Raw genomic sequence first — 22,012 nt, forward strand, 5'->3', positions numbered from 1 at the left:
TCTGCTCTAACTGGACATGCTTCAGCAAAGCATTTAAGCATGGTGCTAAAGGGCTCTCCTGGCTAGGAATATCTTCTTGAATTGAGCCTAAGGGCCTTGTGGGGTTAGCATCAGATAAAAACCTGCATTATTCCTTTTTTTGTGCCCAAAACTGTTCCAATACAGAGTGCTTAGAGAACTGATGCATTCAACTTCTCTACCATTTAACAGAAACAAGAACAGGATGTGGATATTCACATTTTTCATAGGCATTGATAGTCATACCTGAAGTTGACTATGAACATACTTGATACAAACTTCTCTGCAAAGCTGGAGTGATAAAGATGCAATAAGGCTTATTGAAATTGGTGTTTATTTACAAAAATGAATGTGAGAAGCATATTTTTATTATAAATAAAACCTCACAGTGTAGACGGTTTGGTTGAAAGTCTGAAATGCAGAAAAGTGTGCAAAGCATCTTTACTTTTTTAAGAAAATTTTAGAGGAATTTATGCATTTCATATATATATTCTTTAAGATGGTCACTTTTCGGAAAGCAACAGTCCATATACCTATCTAAGGGAGGAAGCCATTTAGTGGACACTACCATCTCACCTTTCTTCTAAAAGAAAAATGCCAACATCTCTATCACCAGTGCAAAAAATATTAATAGAAAAATATTTATAGAAAAGACTTATTTTTGTGTGTAGAGGTGTAATCAAATCAAAAAAGCAGAAGATATTGAAAGGAACATGCATTTCCATCAATTTTTTCACTGTAATTTATTATTTAGTTTTATTAATTATTGAAAGAAAACAGGTAAATTGTTAATCTTATCAGTTGTATAGATGCTATGAACAACTGAACAAATTGAATGTTTTTACTTGTTTACAGTCCCACATCTCATTATAGATATCCTCATATAGCCTTGAGTTTTTGTGCTTTGAAGGCTTAAGAGAGGAATTATTGCAATATACAACTTTCACTCAGAAAATCTGTCTGTGTCCAGGGATAATAATTAGTAGATTATTTCTAATTTCTTTTCTCTATGAAGGTGGTATGTTCACAGTTCCTCACACTTTACCCTCTAGCATTTCTAGTACCGGGTAGGGGAAAGATTAAAAATCTTTAATTTAGAAAAAGACTCTTTTGATTTCTGTCTAGTTTCCAGCTTTTAGAATTATGTACTTTATATATTCCATGTGACAAAAAGATCAAGTTGTTTCATAGACTAGGACAAAGAACCAAGCCAGCACATTTACCTTTAATCTAGAATCTCACTCCCAGATAGTTACTGTCTCTCATTTCTTGTTCTTCTGCTAACATTGTCCTACAACTTAAACATTCTCACTCTGTCAGTGGCTTTCTCTTTGAGGAGAATAAAAAAGACAACACAATTTCTTTATTCTGAAAGGATAAATAACGATAATTTTTAATAATATCTGTATAATACAGTCTCTATTTTCTCAGCTTTAGCTACCCATCTTGAACTTCTTACTTTTGGAATTCATGTTTCGATCACAAGTGACCAAAATTACAAACAGAATTTCAGATGAAATCCCATCAGTACCATGTACATTGCCTTTAATATTTTCTTTCCACTTCTAAAGATGCTGTAATACATCCTGATATGTCTTTACACTTGTCTTTTTTCATTGCCATGTCACATTTATGGCTTTAATCACCCTGAGACTAATAAAGCCAGATCTCTCTCTTCCTCTGACACTTTCAATTACAATTCCCAGCTTATAACAGAAAAATCATATCAGTTCCTAATTAGACTTTGTGCTACACACTTTTGTTTCACTCACCCTTGCTTCTCTGATTTTTCTATCTGACTTTCACATCTTTTTCCATCAGCCAGTTTCCCAGCCTTTATTTTTGTACTCAGAGAAATATTTCCTATTGCTTCCAAGTTAGGCCACAATTCAATACAAATTTTTTTCATCAGCCTGCTCCTGAGGCATTATCACGTAGTACTTCACTAGTCTCAGCCTGTCTAACAGCTGATTGCCATAATCTTCTCTTTGCTGTTAGCAAAATCTTTTCCTGGCTCCAGCATTTGTTGGATCTATAAGTCATTGCACTGCTTCAGCATGCTAAGAACATAGATCTCTATTCACTCGTTGCCAGTGTCAACTATCAGTATACAGACAGGGATGAGCAAAGTGTCAGAGGAGGAGAGCCCGTGGAGGGGTTGGGAAATGCAGCTGCTGATGGCAGAAGGTTGGAAAAACTGCAACCAGCAAGTTAATCTGCAAAGGTTGTTTTACAGCCTAGTACCAGACTGGTAAGAGCTTGCTGCTCCCAGAGGACCAGAACTTTTTCACCTTGTCCCTTTCCTTGCTATAACTGTTTCTCTTTCCTGCTCCCAGCCATGCACTCTTCGTCTGGGTATTGCTCAGTCCCTTTGTGAACTGTTTCCACCCATCTCAGAGCCAACAACAGCCTGAGACACTCCGAGTGCCTGCATGCATGAATGCTGCCCAATGGGAACGCTCGCCAAGGAGGAGAGAGGCATGAAGGTATAACCATGCAGCTCTTTTCTTTTGCATCTCTTCTCCTTTTCAGCTGTTTTATCAATGGATTGTAATACAAAATAAGAATCAGTAGTACTAATAATGAACAACTAAGCAACAAATTTGAGTTGCTGGCTATAAACCATAAGTCATTGCTACTCAGCCTTAAAAACAATATGCCAATTTAAATGCTTGAAAGATATTTAGAACTTGGGAAGATTTAAATCATTCCTTCATCCAGATTCCACAATGCGAGCTTATGATAATACTGATTGATTGGTGGGTGAATTAGAACAGTTCAGGGAAAATTATGCCTTTGCTTCAGAAGAAGCTCAAAAGAGAAAAAGAAATATACTGGGACACTACCCTGCAGCACTGAAATACACATTCACCATCTTATCATATTAGCGTGCAGGCATACTTGCTGATACAGGAATATATCAATAAATAAGGTGTATTTTCCAAATATTTATGACTTAATTATTTACTTTTATAAAGACAAACTTCTGCTTTAAAAAATCATGAAAGTTTAATGAGGACTTAAGGCAGTAGAGTGGACTTGTGAAACGAACTTCATCTCCAGGGTAGCAGCTGAGAAAACGTCCCACAGCTATTACACAACTTGAGAATGGAAAACAGGTTCTGACACAATTAACTTGTTGGCAAAATAGAAAAGTTATTAAAAAGAGTAACTGATGTTTTCTTGAAGGCCAAAATCTGTACACTTTGCAGACTCCACTCAAAATCAGCACTACTTCAAAACTGATAAACAGATAAACCAGGACGAGCAGTTACAATTAACTTCTATTTTTAAAAGAAGTATTAGAAGAACATATTCACAACAGTACCAGTACTGTTGTGCATCTGTGAAATGGATTCCAGGATTAAGACTTCACAAATTTATCTCTCCCTGAGCAACCTTACATCCTCATGAAAAGATATATTTTTATTTCTGTTTTAATGGCATGTGCCTTATTATTGCTGTTGCAGATAATCGTGTAAATAACAATCAAGGGAAGTTTTACTAATGAAAATGTTGCTGTTCTTCCACTGAAATTTAAAATATTTTCAGAGCTTTTGTTAATTTGAAACTCTGGTTAAGTACTGGGATCATTTCATCTGCAGATACACTTGTGTTATCTAAAACAAAATTCACTAGAAACGCATATCCACAGAGGATAAAAAGCAAAAAGCAGGACAGAAACAGCATTGCAGCAAACGTCATCCAGGAATATATACAGAAAATGAAATGTTAATGAGCCGCATACCTCAAAAATAACTTGTTCTTTTATTCCTCTTTCTAAAATACCTTTGTACTAATATTTCTTAAACATAGAGGTGAAATTCTGATCACACTGAAATCAGTAATTCACAAACTTTCTTCAAAAAACCAACACTTTGCCTAGGTTTTCACTTACATATGCTCCTCAGTCATATATGTACCTCAATCTTGCTTTTTTTTTTTTAGCTTACGGGTAATTTGATTTCCAAGCATACAGACAGAGTTTACAATAGGCCTTGGAAAAGTTACCATAGCATATTGTGTAATAGCTACCATGACAGACACTATCTCACAATTTTCATGGCTTCAAGAAAATCAGTAGTAAATTTCTCTTTATAAAACTTTAGTTCTGAACCCCATAATGTAAAACATTTTATTACCACATCTACCTTATTCCCTCCAAGTATGTTTGGGAATGATTTGTCAACAAAAGTGAGAATGATTCCATGATTCCTTGAGATGTTATCAATAAATTACTTCAAATGAGCTACCAAATAAGCCCCATGATGCTGATGTTAAATGTTTCATTTCCACAAGCTCTTTAGTGAGTCAGTGCATTATCCCACTGAACTACTGAAATACAGAATTACATGGTATTAAAGGTGAGGTATGTGTTTATAGAGCCTATTGAACGTTTTCAAAAATAAAGACCTATAGCCTTGCATTGTTTAAAAGCCGTTTCTCTCTTTCTTTAAACCATTTTAAAAGCCTATGAAAATTTTAATATTCACAGGATCTACACATAGGTAAAATAATAGAAGTATGATTCTCAGAGCAAAAAGATTTGTCATGTACTATAGAGCTCTTTAATACTAGACCTTCTGAAAGGGTTGATTAATCATACTATTTAAAGATTGTGACACATTTATGCTCAAACTAATACAGGTAAAGCTAGTAATTCACAGTAACAAACCTGTGCAAGAGACAGCTTATGTGTTGGGACATTTGGTTTTAAATACTGGATCTTTTTTTACCCTGCCTATTGATGGTGTTGAAGTCAGTTAATTGGCATATTTTAACTCTTTAGTGATTTAAGTATGTTAAGAAAAAGGAAAAAAAAAAAGCTTAATTTGTTGTTATTTGATTTGCTTTAAAATGCATTTGCCACTTAGGCTGACAGAGAAGAACCATAAAAACTAAAGAACAAGGATAATAATTCATACTGTACTTCTCCTTAGCCAAGATCATAAAATTTAGACTCAGTTTAAAAAAAAAGCAAGCTGCAGGGCATTTATTTAAAGTGCAGAAATAGGTGTTGACCATAAATATACTAAAGATGTCAGAGCAATTTATAAATAAATATTTAAATGGGTTTTAGTGAATTCTGAACATAGATCTTCAAGCTTTATAGAACCAAAATTTATTCCAGGCAGAGCAGTATAGACTTCCTAAATACTGCATATTTGGGACAATCAGCACCCTAGAACCCTTGGAGTGCAGTTGTGCTTATCATGGGCAAAAAAAAGGTCATACTGGCATATGTCAAGTAAAAGTTTTCCTCACCAGTTCACCCAAGCCAGAATATTGACCTTTCAATTTATTTGCCTTACAAGCTTTCAAAGCATTTACCCATGAAATATATACCTTCATGCATATATACATATGCTTCAGCTCTTTTACACCTAAAAGAAGAAAAATGGACTGCACCCATGATTTTACCTTTCCATGATGTAAACTAGGAAATGGGGTTGCAGCAGCTGATTCCAGGAGCATTGCAGTGAGGGGCAGCTGTTGCTCAGGCAGCACTTATCCTTTCTCCTGCCTGCCCCATGCTCATTCTGTATCAGAAAGAAGGAACACAGAAGCAGAGCCTATTAAGCAGGTCTTACGCAGGCAGCAATGTCCTAGGGTCAGACTGGCCATGTGTTGAGCCCTCCTAAAGCAGACCACTTCAGAGCAGTTGTTAAAACAAGATTACAGGAGTCTTTCTGCCACACCCAAAGGAAGGAAGAGATTACACACAAGCAGCAAGTGCCAGACCTACCACTGACATCCTTGAAAGTGTGTGATGCACAAGACACCCTGAATGAGGAAGTAGAGGACTGCAGTCCCTATCCCTCTGGCCAGAAGTTAGCAAGGACAAAGACCTGAGAAGTCAGCAGGGAAGACTTCAGAGAAAAGGCCAACTGCTTTTCGTAAAAATTAGGGGCAAGGTGGGAGAAAGCAATTTCATGTTCTTTGCACAATCGCATGAGGAGGAAAAAGACTGGGCACAGGGAAGATGAATCTGTGGAAAGTGAGATTCAAAGCCTAAGGTAATTTATAGTTAGCTCAGTTAGGAATATTCAGTTAAAGGCAGCAATGAAGAGTGTGGCTTTTCTTCAAAAGTAGCTGCACTCATACCCAGAATCAGGATGATCTCAGGAGGGGTTAGTGGAATTAATGGAATTACTAGAATCTCCTCTCCTGGTCAAAAGTTAGTGCTCCTGCCTGATGTAGCAAATTTTTCACCATTTAGGTTACTCCTGAGGCACATTTTTTAATAGCAATATTGAGCTTCCTTTATGTTTAGTTCAATATTCTCCATTTGACATAACAGCAGCCATGGTAAAAATATGTGTCCTGAGAGTACAGTTAGGAAAATATGAGAATGTATCAGCAGTTTGATTTCTCCCTCTTCAACCTATGCATTTTAATTTCTTGGGTTTCCAGTTTGAATGTTATTACTATTTCATTAAGGCCATAACTATCTGTATTCTGGTTCCTGAAAACCTATTTGGCATAACATTCGAATTAGCAGTAATGAGAAGAATACACTCTTCCATCATCAAGTTTGTTACCTTGATGAATATCTCTCTGTAGGAAACTATGAAATGAGTTAATGTACCTGCCTATTAAAGCCACTTCAGGAGATGGCTGAACATATCGATGGCCTATTAGCTAAAGAGAAGTTCAACCTAAGGCTCAAGGAAGAAATACAGATGTATCTAAGAAGTGGATTTATTGCAGCTATTTCTTACAGCTACTCAAAGAAAAAGTAGATGTCAGCAAAATTAGGAGTGCTGAAAGATCACACTAAAAAGTTAGGCAATTTTGGGGCTTGAGAATTTTGAATATCTGATAAGGAGGCTTATATGCATTTTTTGTGTCTGTGCATGCAAGGTTTTTTGCAACTTCCTTGTAGCTAAACAGAACTTTGAGTAAAATTTAAAGCCTGAAAATTTGTTTTAGAGAATATTACCAAAGGCATTACTGTTCCTAGAACTTACTAGAAAAGTGGAAATCAAGACTATAATATGGATATTAGTTTCCTTTTTTCTTCTGAACTTTCTGCAGTGCCACTCAATGACACATGTAGAGATAGTTAAAGAACTATTTTATAATGGCAAGTAAATGTAAATTACTAAACTTATATTTGCTTTATTTGTACTTACCTGGGTAAATATTGAGAAAAGATGTTTTAACATTGAAAAATGAGTATTCCCACCAGTTGTGGAGTTATAAATTCCAATAGTCACAAATATTCAAGATTATTAAAAAGAGCTCAATAAATTTTAGAACATACAGATGAGGAATATATTTATACAGAAATCTGATATGTAGGTTTTATCTTTGATAAGCAAAAAAAAGACTAGAAAAATCTTCCTAAAATATTAAGTCTAGCTTCTTCTGTAGGCATGAAGTCAGCTATTTGTAAATGCACCTCTTTTATAAATATACCAATCAGTATCTCTAAGAGGTTTCTTTGCTAGTGATTGATTTTGTCTGGGTTGTGGTTGTTTTGGTTTGCTCTTGGTTTCGATTTTCTACCCAAACTATTTCCACTGGAAATTTATTCCAGGATGTGATGACTAAAACGTGAAGAAAAAAGCCCCAAATACTCTTTTAATTTCCAGACTTAAATTGAATCATAGTCACATACAAATTTCATTGTTCTGCTACCTTTACCTCACTGTGTACCAGCAGGACACATTTATCAGCAAGAATCTTATTTTCTCCTCAACTCTCCTACACTATACAAGGCAAGGTTTTATAAACCCCTCTGTAATGCGGACTCCACTGTCATCTGAGTAGTGTTTAATTGCATGTGTTCCAGTTAGAGTTCAGACATGTTTTTCAAGCACAAAATCACAACTGAATTAATTATATTCTAAATGAAGTGTCCAAAGTGTTACTAATTCCTTACTGCTTCTGGAACAACTGGGAACAACAATCCTGGAGCATCCTAGGACATATTTACTTTTTCCCACAGCTCTGCCGTGCTGTGAGCTCACATCTCTTGATCAAGCAGTAATATAGAAGTATGTTCTCCTCCTCAGTTATTTCTAATAAGCCCACAATTTACAGCAGAATTACATTTTATTAGCTCCAGATGACCTTTCATTGTCGACTGCTTAGAGTGTAATCCCATTTCTATTATTAAGGTTCAAACAGCCTTTCTGAATGACATTCCTAGGTTCCTCCTTATTAAGGGAAAACCTCCCTCCTTCTCCCATTCAACCCATCCGTTGCCCCCTCCCCACACTGATATTATCACAAAATTTACTTGGCACTAAACAATTATTTATGTTGTCTACTGCCTTTTATATTACAATTTTATCCAATTACCAAATATTTAAGTCATTACAAAATGTTAGTTCTTGTTCTCTGGTAATTTGAATTGCAAATTAAATTATTAACTCTTAATTATCTCTCAGTATCAAACGGTCCTGGTCCTCACCAGATAAACTTACCCTTGTAACGAAACAGATGTTAGCTTTCTCTGAGAGTACCTATACCAGTTATTTTATTAAAAATATTGATTTCAATCTCTTTTATGATAATACTGATGGGAGTTAGAGGCTGAATGCATTTTTTGGAAACATACCAGTTACACCATAAAGGAAATGGTCAGTATTACCAAAACCACTGAAGATCTTATTTCTTGCTGCAAACAAAAATTTAAGGATAATGAATAGCAATGATTTTAGTGTTCCTTGAGGCATGTTGTGAATTCTTGCAATAAGATAGCATAGAGCAAACATAACTAGTACAGTATTGAGCAAATACAAATATTCTGAAATATTAAAAATTGATATTTCTTAGCTGAGTTCTCTGTGTAATCTAAAGACATTTATTTTGCTTCACCCAAAATTATTCAACTAAGTCAAGGCAAGGACACGTCAGCTTTACCTCAGCTGTCATTCTCCCCCCCCCCGCTTTAACAGTCAAGAAGTTAAAGAAAAAATCTATAGGGACAGGCTGTTCATTAATTGTGCACACAAGCACACACATAAATCCCTTTGAGGTATATTAGCTATAAAAGTAAACTTTGTCACCCAAAATTGTAGGATCCCAAAATATAATACATGCAGAGAGAGACCTGAGTGGTCTTTGCAAAAAGCCGTGGGCTATGAAAGCTGGGAAAAGAGCCTCAGTTTAAGAAGTAAATGAGATATCATCCATGTGGAGTGTCCTGCCCAAGCCAGAGTCCACACCCTGATCTCATCAAACCTGTGCAGAAGACTTATTGTGCTTTATCTCTCCCTTTGTGTTCCTTGGATCCTGTGCATTCTGTAAACCGGAATACCTTTTTTCCCCTTGTAATAACCCCAAGATAAAATCAGTTTTCCCCTATGATGTATGTGTTAAGACCTCAAATTTGTTAACCTGGGTTTTCCCCTTCTACCTCATCTCTGTCAAAGCCCCCAGTTGTAATAGAATGAATATGCAAACCCCCTGTTGAATATGTAGACCCTAAACCATTTAAATATGAACTTGTGAGTCCAATAAAGGATTCTGGTTTCTTGCCCCCAAGCTGGGATCATCTTAGCTTATTGATCTCCACATAAAATGGCTCATGAAGTATGCAACAATAATTATTCATCAGACATATCAGATGGCAATGGCTCATAACTTAAGTCTATTCATTTCAAAATAAATTGACATTAACACACACTAAACATAGGGGAAATTAACTTTCTGCAGTACTGGTTTTGTTGTCACATGACCCTACAGAGTCATTGCCTTGTAGACCTTAAAAATGGGTATTTCCACCTTTGTCTTCAGCTTTCTATCCTGTTTGAAAGAAAAACAAACTGATAAACTAATTCATATACTGGATATGCTGGATAAGAACATTTGTTGGCCACAAACTTAATTTCCCTACAGTTCTCTGGTAATCTGTAAGATTTCTACATTTCTCTGACACTTTGAGCTTATTTGTGAACAATTCTGATCTTTGAGGAATACTTTGAAATCAGTTCCAAGTTATTTAAATGCTTATACTTTAAAAATATATCCCATCAAACCAGATTTATCTGGCTGTACTAAGGCAACCTTTTGTTTCTGAGCATATCAATACACATCATTGTTTGTTAATATAAGTGTTTGGTCAGCACAGAATTTATGTGCTACTCATGGGGGGGTCAATGTGGTGGCCCAAATATAACACAAGTATGTCTGAGTGTGTATTTGCAATCATGTCTTAACCTTTATCAAGGAATTTTGCCAAAACAGACTCACTTTCCAAGCAAAGGTTTGATCAGCTGTTGAATGCATAGCCATCCCTGCAGCCTTGTTTTAGCCATTACTATTGGATCGGGACATCTTTCTACTTCAATATAATACCCAGTTTCGTTTCAGGGAATGAAAATCAGAACTCATATTTGTTGCTACGTAAATAGTACACCAGATTTCTCAAGAGTCCTTACAATAGAGGCATGCAAAATGCAGGACAAAACAACATCTGCTTTCCCTGCTTTACTTATTAATATTTTCAAGTTGGTTTTTGTAGGAACAAAACAATAAAAATGCATACATATATATATATATATACAAATCTCTCAAATATATACAGATATGTACACTTTCATAAGCATTTAATACAATACTCTCTATTCCTTAAAGATAGAGTGGTTTATACCTCTTTTGTTTTCTTTGCCTCTTTCTCAGTGCTATAATGCAATCCTCAGTGTCTGAGCACCAGACTTCAAATGAGACAACTATTCAAAACATGCACAGACAAAATAAGTAGTTTCCTTAGTAATGGGGACTATGTGAAAGCCTCTGAATCAGCTCCTCCTCCAGTAAGCCATTATGTACATGATCCTTTTTACCCCCAACTTACTGATGTAAATATAGCTTTATATTTAAAGATAAATACGTAATGTGCACCCATGGTTTTTGGTAGTCAAATGACAGATGAAAGGGAAAACGTTTACTGCATTCTTAATTACATTGTTTGGGCTTTAATCAGTAAGGATGTTGTATGTTCCAGTGGCCTTTTAATTAATTTTCTAGATCTGCAACTTGAAAAAAATAAAATTGTCAACTAAGCTCATTTTGGTACCCATTACAGTGCAATAGTTTAGTGTACTTGATTTAAACTATCATTAGGTAACTATATTCTGAACACACACTGCACTTATTCATGCTGTTTCTTGTCATCACCAAGATAAAACTCTGATGCTTCTCCTAGTCTCAGAGTAAAAGTAACTAAAAGCAGAATGACATTTTAGTTCTAATATTTAACTTAGTGACTCTAAAGTTTTCTAAATAGCCAATATAGTTCTTGTACAAATAGTTATGAAAAGCACGTAATCTAGAATTGCTATTGTAGTCCATCCACTTTTAATAGTAAACCACAATAAAATGTAACAAAAATAGTCTGGTTAGTTTCATCAAAAAAGGAAAGAAATTCAGGTCCAAAGTTCTGCCCCTGAGAAACACATGAAGACTTGCCATATATATATGCCATATATTGTGACAAGTGTGACGTTATCAGGGATAAATTAAGTGGCTAAATTTAAAAAAAATTAAGAAGGAGGTTTCTTCTCACTGATCATGTACTATTTGCCACACCACACAGTGTCAACAGAAAAAGGATAAACCTGTTTCACATAAAAAATCGGTTAATATTCCATAAAAAGGAAAATAGATATGAGCAAAGAAATGGAAAAAATCCTCTCTATAAGGACAGAAAGATCAAGACTCATCACCACCCAGAAGAATTACAACAAATCACCACCAGGATGAACATTCTAGGCCTTATATTCAAATCATTACTACCACTATTTTCTTCATCAACCTTAATTACAGATTAGCTCAAAGAGCCATGACACTAACAGATATATCCCATGCACATTCTGGATCCCATGAATAACAAGCAGATCCTTAAGAAATCAATAAAAGCATCTCAGTCCTAAAGATCTACTACTGAGAAGATCCCAGTAAGTCATAACTTAATTACTTGCTACAAAAACTCTACAAAACTTGAGATGTCACCACTAGTAAGACATAAATTTACTGAGATGAATTTTTAAATGAAAAATATACACTGAGATTGAAAATTGCTTTACAGATATTTCATCTACCCAATCCAGTTCCATATAAACATTCTCTAGCTGTTTTTTCACCACTGCATCTTCATTAAGAGTCCCATGTGGCACAGGGAGGCTGTGGTTGCTATGTGTGACTCATATGAAGACTTCCAGCCTTCAGCACATGCTGGTATGGTGGGGATTATTGCCTATTAAAATAGGGTCAAGGATGAAAATTAGAAGAACTCAGATATCACTTTGTGTGGTATTCAGTAGGTATAAAACATGTTAAGATTTTTCAGACCTTAAGCCACTCCTGAGGAAAGCTGACTATAGCTCTGGGACCTATAATGAGGAAAGAGAATATAGCTCTTGCCTGGGATCTCATACTTTCTGTTTCATAGAACACAGTTGCTAAATGAACAGGCAAATTTGGTGAACTATGCAAAATCTCCTTGATCACCAAGATAAGCTCATGACCACTGCTTTCATCAATCCCATCACACATGATTGAATTTGCTTGTACTATAAGGCTCTTTTTACTATGCAGTTCCAGATTTTGCTAACTCATATGGCACCTAGAACCTACATAGCTTTTAATAAAGTAAGTGGGGCTTTGGGTAGATGTGAAGTTTTCCTTATGTGAAATTCTTTACAGATTCATGGCTTAGATTTGTTTCGCTCTGCTTTAGGAAACTATGCTATCGTATCAACACTAACTCTTAGATCTGATAAAAGGAACTTGGTAGCAGGTTAAATAATCTGAGCATAACGCTTTCCATTATGAAGAACAACTGTAGAAATCTGAATTCATTGTTGGCAACAAGCCTCTCATCTTCAAAAAAGACAAAAAACAAGAGCTAGAAATGTTGCTTTTGCTTATTGTTGAAAAATGATTCAATTTTGGAGGGATACAAATTAATAAAAATTACTCCTTGTCTGTATTGAAGCATAACCCTTATAGGAAAATGTCAGTAGTCTGGCCATAATATCTAAAAATGTGCATGACAATGTCAGATTGATGACATTGCACTGAAAATGCTGGCAGAATGGGGTTACATGAAGTGATGGCTCTTTTTTCTCTCTTCCAGGCAAATCACACAATGATAACTGGCTATTATTAATAAGTCAATTAATAAGTTAACTGATGACACCAAAAAGCAGATTTCTTTGAATCTGAGCAATCCTGGACCTTCACTCAGAAAGGAATACTTCCTCACATCCCACATGGAAGATACACTAAGGGTGTGCTTTGCAGAACTGGTGAGAATTGATCTGTCAAACAAATACCAGCTCATGTCTTTTTTTACTCTAAGGGATACAAGAAGAAAGTGAGAAAAGCCAACACTGAACCCTCCTTCTTGTAGGCATGGTGCCTCAGAAACCAGGATAGGGACACGTGTAGTCATAAGAAATAAAGCTACTCAAAAAGTGTTGTTTCTTTTACACATGGGCATAATCTGTTTGGATATACACATAAATTTTTTAATTGCCAATTTCTGACATAAAGTGTGTCATCCAAGAATTTAAATCAAATAATTATGGTTTTTTTATTTTAACTGCATAGTATTTATTACAGTTCTTAATTATACTTGCCGCATTCTAAATGCAGCTGTGGTCTCAGAGCCTAAAAACACTAGAAATGGTCACAGTTAATACCCTGAACCACAACAAGCCTACAGGGCACAGCATCAAGCCTGACAGAGTTCAAGAAGCATTTGGATGATACTCTCAGGCGCATGGTGTGACTCTTGGGGATGGTCCTGTGCAGGGCTAAGAGCTGGACTCAATGATCTTTGTGGGTCCCTTCCAACTCAGCATATTCTGTGATATTAAGGTCCAAGGATGCTCCACCTTTCTATGTAAAGAAAAAAGGGGAAAAGTTTTGAAATCCTCTTCAAATTTTAAGAAAAATGCAGACACAGAACCACTGTATTTTAATAACTAAGGTTTTTACGCAGTGTTTACTGTCCATTACAAACAACTGTTTAATTAGTTTATTTCACGTGCACTCAGTAATCAGATAAAATGCATGCTAAATAAATTGCTGGAGTTAGTCTACATTAACTTCATCATCTCTCTATCAGTCTGAGAGAATTTTTTTATATCTTGTAACCTATTAAGCTATATATATGATTCTGATAAAATAGATTACATTGCTATTTTAAAACCACCAAGCACCATAGTGAAATCAGCAGGAAAATAATTTAATGAACTTTAATAATCATAATTGTATTGGTTAGAAAAGATACTTTTCTCCTGCAGATAGTTTGGAAAAAAAATTACTCTTTTGCATTACCTAAATTACAAAATTCAATTATTTCACTTTTTTGTATGAAACAGAACTTTATTATCATATAATAACATTTTAACTAATATGTAAATGTATGCCTATCAAGGAGGCACTTTAATTGCGTATATAGTCTATCATAAGAACTGACTTTCTTTATGCAAGTATACTTTAGCTGACTTAATTATCTAGCCCTCTAATTACACAGTCCATACCAATCAACCAAAATGAAGCACTTCTGTAATCTTAATTTCACATGTCAAATCATTGAATATGTTTTTGCATGATTCTCACGTTAATTAGAAAGCTAGATTTTGAATGAACGACAGTGAGTACGTGAGGCAGTTAGGGGCAAAACCCAAGAAAGCTTTCATGTAAGGGCAATGCTAGTCCCTACCTATTCCCTTTCCCCCAGATCTTCTATTTCTCCACTGGCTAAGAGAAATGGTATTTATTTGGCTTTAACAGAACATTTTTGTATTTTCAACTGTTCCTAAAATTTTGGAAATTTTCTTTTCTCTTACTCCAATCATTATCCCACCTGTAACACAGGTTAATACCTTTTGGCGGGATAGGTAGGATATGGCTGAGATCAGGAAGGATTACCATTTTTCTTGTGGGGGCTAGCATGGCAAGAAGTCTTACTTTTCTTTGGGTTGTGCTTACTTAACGCATCCTGAGCATTACCCCATCTGACACGGGACATTATGTTGTGCAGCAGGGAAGGATTACATGTTCACTTTGGGAAGTTTACAGTGGGTTGTATTTGCAGCTCATGGTGGTGAACATTACATATTATCAGAGGCCCTGTTTTGTGGGAGCAAAGGAGAAACAAGGTTTCACCAATAAGGTCTGAGGCTACAGAAAGGTGACATGACATGTTTCTGACCTGAGGGATTCCCTATCCCAAACTAAGGCAAGAAGACCTGAAAGGTGGGTTAGCCCCAATTTTTTCTTATCAATCTTTAACTCACATTAGAAAAAAATTAAATGCCCATAATAAGAGAATGGGAGAATATCAAAGGGCTACTTGGCTACTTACCCTCATCTAGAGTAGCTCACATATTTGCACATACCTGTCACTTAAATACTATTATTTCAATTGTCAGGCAGTCCTACTCAGCTGTATGAGTGAAAAATGAATGGCACACATCTTTAAAGAAAATTAAGACTTTCTTCACTGTACTTAGTTTAAATGCAGTATTTCAAAATTTGTGGCAGAAGGAAAATGCTGCTTTATTACAGAAACAGTGTAAATACCAGGGAGTCTAACAGGAGTGGTTTTGCTCTAACCAGTTATAACAACCTGAAATTTATTCAGGAAGTTGGCATTAATTTAATTCATTTTCCATAATAAGTGTTTTTATGAAGAGTAAAATAATTTTCTTACAGAATAAAATTGAAAAAATGCAGTCCCAAGATCTCAGACTCAAAGTGAATCGAGATGAAATGTAGTATTCATAAAATAGCAACCATATTATAATAGAATTCTGTTGCTTTTGCTGTTGCAAAACGTACTCTAATTTACACCATTTGCTAATCTTCACAATTTTTTTTCTTATTATTAGACAGAACTGTAAGCCTTTCTTCAAAGTAGATGAGTGTGAAATGAGAACCACATCTCACTTCAGTCCACTAGAGGGTGGCCTGCCTCGGTCAGGGCTGTGGGACTGAATTCACACAAGAGATCCAACATTTTCTATTTTTTTGACCTGTTGATAACCAATTCTTTGTTCTTCAGTATTGTTCATCTTCTATTGTAAAGTAATTTCATTTATATAAATAGTATTTATAATTTAAAAATTCCCAACCTTTTCCTAACAATATCTATCTCATTTATTTTTTCGTATATCTGGAAGAAGGGATAATGATAATCACAAATTATTTTACAATTTTTAAAACCTTCACAGGTTGTATACTCTTTGTTCATGGACACAGAAAATGGGGAAAAAATGAATTCTTCACCAAAGAGCATGGCATAAAGAGAGAAAGAAGGAAGAAAGGGAAGAACAAATCTGTGCAGCCTATTGTTTATATGGATGGCCATAAAAGAGAGACTCAAGTAGACAGAGACTGAAAGTAACTGACTTTATTTAACCAACCCCATTCTCAGTTTGTTCTGAATTTTTATTCCTCAGGAAGATGTATTATTGCTCTTACTTTCTACTCATAAATACAGGTAGCAAAATGTAATATTTGACAAAATTTTGAAAGGGTGTAGTCTGTAAAATCTTTTCCTGTCTTGCGCTTAAAAAAAGCACCAAAACTGGCAGTGAAGCACAGCATATTTTTCCTGAGTGGTTTCAACAGACAGTGTCCTCTGAACTACGGCAGCCTTTGCAGAACTTCAGTGATCTCTAATAAGTTGGTCTGAGTACAGATAACACCATTAAAAAAAAGGGAAAAAAATGGGGGGGGAGGGGGAACAAACAAAAAACAAACAAAGCGGGGGGGGGGGGGGGAGGAAATTTGGACCTCCCAGTCTGTTCTGTACAAACACAAAGCATGCCCTGTAGCTCCCACAAATGGGAAGAGATATCTGGAAGCGTGCACAGGCTGGTTTCGTGTATCCGTACCCGAAGCAGCAGTGTCACGTCTCAGACAGCTTCCCACGGCCATCCCGGCTGGCGCAGCCGCGCGTATTACGCGGCATCTGGGCACGGCGGAGCATCGGCTCCTCTCTGGGGAGGGGAAGGGGCTCAGTTATTAATGACCGCTGACAGGCAGCACCATGTCAGTGTGACAATCGAGCGGCTGAACGATGCACCACTAACCACCACGGAAACAAGGAGAAATAAAGCAGCTAGCGAGCATCTCTCTCCCCCCCCCCCCCGCACTTTCTCTCTCCACTGGATTGCGAGCCTCAGAGAGCCAGGCAGCAACAGCGCTCTGGCAAAGGCAAGGCATCTCAGCTGGCAGCAGAGTGTCTCTCATGTTGCAGGATATCAATAGATACATCTTTGTATTATATAGACTGCTAGACAGCGATTCACACCCATACATACATGTATGCACATCTATTCAGACTCTGGCATTAATACAAGTTTGTGGCTACCTGAACTAAGGATTCAAAATTACTGAGATGCAAGAACTCCTCCAGCTCTGAAACTATTCCTATTATAGGGTAAGTTTCTCTTTATTTGCAATTTTACCCTGACTTTTATCTTATCTTGTAGACTCTTTCTCCTTTCTTCTTTTTGTAAAGTCATTTTATTAGAATAATTTCACATTTTACTTTCTGAACAGAAATGCAAATGCAATTTGCTTTCTATGTCAGAGATAATCTAAATATGATTGCAGTAGTATCAGATTAGTGCATTTGTTAGCTTGAAATAAATAACAAGACACAGGACAGCCTCCTTTCTTCTCTTCAGTGCTAGGATTAAGGGAAATGCTGTTTATGTCCGGACCTAAAAACCACTGAGGAGCGAGGCTGAATGAGCATATCACAAACAGTTATTGAATTTCTGCCAGGCTACATCTTAAGCATTGTGGTAAATGACTTCGCTTGAAAACATCCCCTTTCCAGTCAGAAGGGACAGTGTGAATGTCTGATTACTGATGCAGCTGGAACAGACCGTAAGGTAAAAAGGATCACATTAAGCAGAAGAGTTCTAATCTTCTTTGGTAATTAACAGGATCCCAGCAGGGTGCCTCTAAAGTATATTTACACGTAAGGACATTGCTCAGATGCATCAGTAGTATAGAAAGGCTCAGAATTGTTTGTCTTTGCTTTCCATGTCTTTGTTTTCACATGTCTAGCTGGAGTTTTTGCCCAGCACTGCTGTTGAGAAAGAGAACCAAACACAGGGGGATAGAGGAGGAAGCAAATATAGGGGGCTAGAACAAAAAATCAGTGATTTTCTATTTAGCCAATTTAATCAACATAAAATTTCATGCTAGCATTACTGTTGCCTAATGTTTTTATGCATGTGTATGTCATTTCTTTCATGCAGTATAAGAGTACCTTAATAACCCTTCAGATAAAAAACACATTCAGTAAAGTCCATCAGCATGGATCTGAGATTAATGCTTCAATGAAAGAGAGATATATTACTTTACACCATAAAAAAGACAGGTTAGCTATCTAATGCATGCTTCTAAGTGAAAAAATACAGCCTGCATCTTCCTGTATGCTTTTGTTTGCTTTTTAGAGCACTATATCTGTACTAAAACTACCTCAGTATATAGAGTATTTCTCCCACCCCTTTTTCTCCCCTCAGCCCCCTCACTCCTGTACAGTCTGGAAAACATCATAAAGAATTTGTTCCTTTGCAGCAACACAATTATTTGCTTGTAATTTTAGAGTTACTGTATTTTGAGAAACTAACATTGTGAAACAACCATCAACAGATAGTCCACTGGCTTTAAGTCTGCCACCTTTCCAAAAATGTCAGGCGACGGGTAGCTTAACAATATGTTTGGTAAGAAGTCAATTAATTCAGGTGACCTTTGTAAATGGTGACAATAAAGCAGCTCTGACAATGTGCCACAGCATTCGGCATTCCATCTGGAAAATGAATGAGCTTAAGAAGAGGTTTTCTTTTCAGAGTACAAAATGAAAGGTATGGAAGCATTAGCTCCTGCTATTGGCAAGCTTGCTGCTTCTATTTCAGATTGGTCTATGGAATCTGTTTAAAGCAAGCTGGCTTATTTTATATGAAACACTATCTCTGGTCTAATTAAGTATCCCGGTTTCCTTCACATTACATGTGCATTTTAGTTGTTAAAACAAGAATTTCAAGCTCCTGGATTGCATTTTTACAGAATGTGCTATACAATATGTAGAGAAAACCTGATTCTGATCTCTTCATGCTATGTGCAAAGGACTACTTAGAGGAAACTTTTTCTACATACCATGGTACCTGCTCAGCTTTTCTGAATCTTTATTCTTACTCATTTGAAATGTAAAAAATAAGTAAATATGAGTAATTTTACACTAAGGCACATTGGGTTTTGCCACGTAGTGTGTTACTTTAAAATATTACATAGATATGGCAAAGAGTTTCAGAAAAATATGGCCATTTCAATCATACATATGCAGAGAAAATATGCTGTAGATGCAGTGTCTCAGGACACAGCAAAGACATTCTTAAAATGTATGGTGACTGTATTTTGGTTAATACTCCCTCAAAGCTCCTGTAATAATGTTGTAGTGTCAGACAACGACTGGCTGATGTTGTTATGGTAACCCCCGAAGTCCCGCCTCTCAGGGTGGCAGCTCTGAGCATGACATCAGAGCATGCCTGTTTGGAGTACCCTGAAGTGGGGGAGTATTTCATTTTTGCACCACAATTAGACCAGATCAACTAGGCAATGTTGCTAACGTGTAATGCAGATCAAAAAATATTGTGTATAATCTTTGCTAATTGATCAAGATTGAGCAGCTTATGAAAATACTCAAGTCCTGCAAATCACTTGTGATCACTTGTCCCTTTACACTAGGGAGCAAAATTAAGTGTTCGCAAGTGAGAGCAAACCATTTAGCAGTGTTGGAGCCACTTGCTTTGACTCTCACCCCTAACCTTTATTATATTAGTAATTATTCTATAAGCAACCCAAAAGCTTTGCTGCTTAGCGACAATCACTCTAACTAAAGGTAGGCTGGTATTTAATAGCCAAGTTTTAGAGCATCAAAACAATAGAAAAAAGTGGTAGAAAGCAAAGAGTTTTTCAAGACAAGCTCCATCTAACTTCTGAAAGAAAAGTCACCACAGAGAAAAACGAAACCTTTTTGCACTATAGGTTTTAGTGATCTGTGGTACATCAACATTTTAGTTAATTGATATATCCTTTCTTCAGATAGTACCATTGAAAGTTAAAGGAAAACAAAACTCTTGAGAGAGACATTGTCAGAACCTATCTTAACAAACCCTTCCATGTCAAATTCCACAAACTCTACTTAATATCAAGTAGCAAAAACTGACAATGAAAAACTAATTTCACATGTACCGCTCAAGGAACTATTTTCTGAAGACCAAAGAATGGATAATTTCTAAAGTTTTTCTGAAGACCAAAAATCATTCAGCTTGCAAAAATTTTTTTTAACAGAAAAAGCCTTCTACAAGCCTTCATACTACTTTTAAAAGAATATTAATTCTCATTCTAACAACACAACAAGGAATTAAAATCCTTTACTTTACTGAAAGGAAAATGCCAGTAGAATTTGAGAAGAAACGGTAGTGACCAATGTCATTAGAAAGGTCATTAAACACATTAATATTAAGAGAAAAATCAATACTACTCATTACAACTGTAATGTAACTGTAAAAAGGAGTTACTGTGCCTTTTACTTATTCAACTGACCAGTCCACAAAATGTTAAAAGCTGTTATTGTGAAATGGCATAGTTCATAAAGAACTTATTTAAACAAATAGTATGACCTACAGTATTATACATAAAATCTATAAATTATTTCATCAATGTTTCCACAATAAATTGATATCCTCAGCTGACCCGAACTGATAAAAGTTTATATCCAACATGGATGTCTGTAACATAATTCCACTTTGGTTTCTTTGTGGAGTAGCTGAATGCGACACCTGGTGAGAAAGAACATTTCCATGAGGGCAAAATACAAATTATTTTCACAAATTTCCTTGATCCAATTACCCTCTCCCAATAGGATTTCATATTATTTATACATGGAAGATAGTGCTGTATAATCAGTTAACCATAATACAAGCTACAGACATGCTCTCACCCCTAGCACTCCCAAACCTGTTACTGGTTTTCCGCAAAGCAAAAACAAATGCAGACATTGAAATGAAGGAAACTATTAATTTTATAAACAGAAATTTATACAGTATATCCTTGAAACAATTATCCTTCATTTAGAAATATTTCTTTTTCACAAAAGATTTATCTCAATACAACTCTCCCTCTTTCATGTTGGTCACAAGCAGCAACACTCTAATTCAAAGAAAATAAGATCTCTATTCCCATTATTTCTATTCAGTTGCCATATTTCTGGAATTCATTAAAATATCTACCCCAAATTTAATGATAGATACTGACCTCTGTATTAGAGCAGAAGAGAATTTTTGCCTCTCTTCTGCTCTCAACTCCCACAGACTCAGTCAAACTGGGAAATGCTTTTTGACAACATTGGCACAAAAGAAATCATTTAGCAGTTCTCCTTCCTGCATAAGCATCTGTATTTAGAGGTAAACACTGCAAAGCTGGTTGAAATGCTACAGGGAATATTTTTTAAAACGTCTACTGATTGTTAGTATTACCCCCAGAGTCTTTTACTAGAGGTTTCTTGTTATGCAAATAGCAACCAGTCTGCCAGGAAATACTTTGAAGTCTCTATAACATTTCGTATAAAAAAGGTAAAATTCTTAAGTTTAGCTGTACCAAAAATCCCTGGAAATCCAAATATCAGTATGAAAAAAAAAAGAAAAATATTTTTTATACAATTCTCTGTCTAGGAATCAGACCTTTTCAGAAATCACCTATTGAGTAAATTACAGAATAATAAACCAGAATAAACATGGGATAACAGAACAAACAACGAAGAGCAAAGTTGTGCATTGAGGCATTTTAAAAATCATTGTAGTATTCTATCCTATAGTATTCTGTTATACCATCATCCTGGATGAGAGAAGATGACTCTCCAAATAGTCTTTACAAAGGCAACACAATAGTCAGACATTACTAGGGCTCTTCTAGTGTGGTCTTGAGAGGTTAAAGGTAACCA

The 22,012-nt window shown here is 35.9% G+C and overlaps 2 protein-coding genes across 2 annotated transcripts in view; one reads left to right on the forward strand and one right to left on the reverse strand.

The window, feature by feature from the left end:
* Positions 1–22,012, reverse strand: part of IMMP2L (inner mitochondrial membrane peptidase subunit 2) — a 425,745-nt gene that overhangs the window by 202,623 nt on the left and 201,110 nt on the right. The window lies entirely within an intron of this gene.
* LRRN3 (leucine rich repeat neuronal 3) overlaps positions 16,826–22,012 on the forward strand; it is a 34,644-nt gene continuing 29,457 nt past the window's right edge. The window contains exon 1 of the mRNA XM_027682162.1: positions 16,826–17,434. The gene's annotated coding sequence lies outside the window, so the exon portion shown is untranslated. The remainder of the gene's footprint in view (positions 17,435–22,012) is intronic.

The sequence above is a fragment of the Neopelma chrysocephalum genome, unplaced genomic scaffold (genome assembly GCF_003984885.1).
Source record: "Neopelma chrysocephalum unplaced genomic scaffold, ASM398488v2 Primary Assembly neopelma1_62, whole genome shotgun sequence".
Lineage (NCBI taxonomy): Eukaryota > Metazoa > Chordata > Aves > Passeriformes > Pipridae > Neopelma > Neopelma chrysocephalum.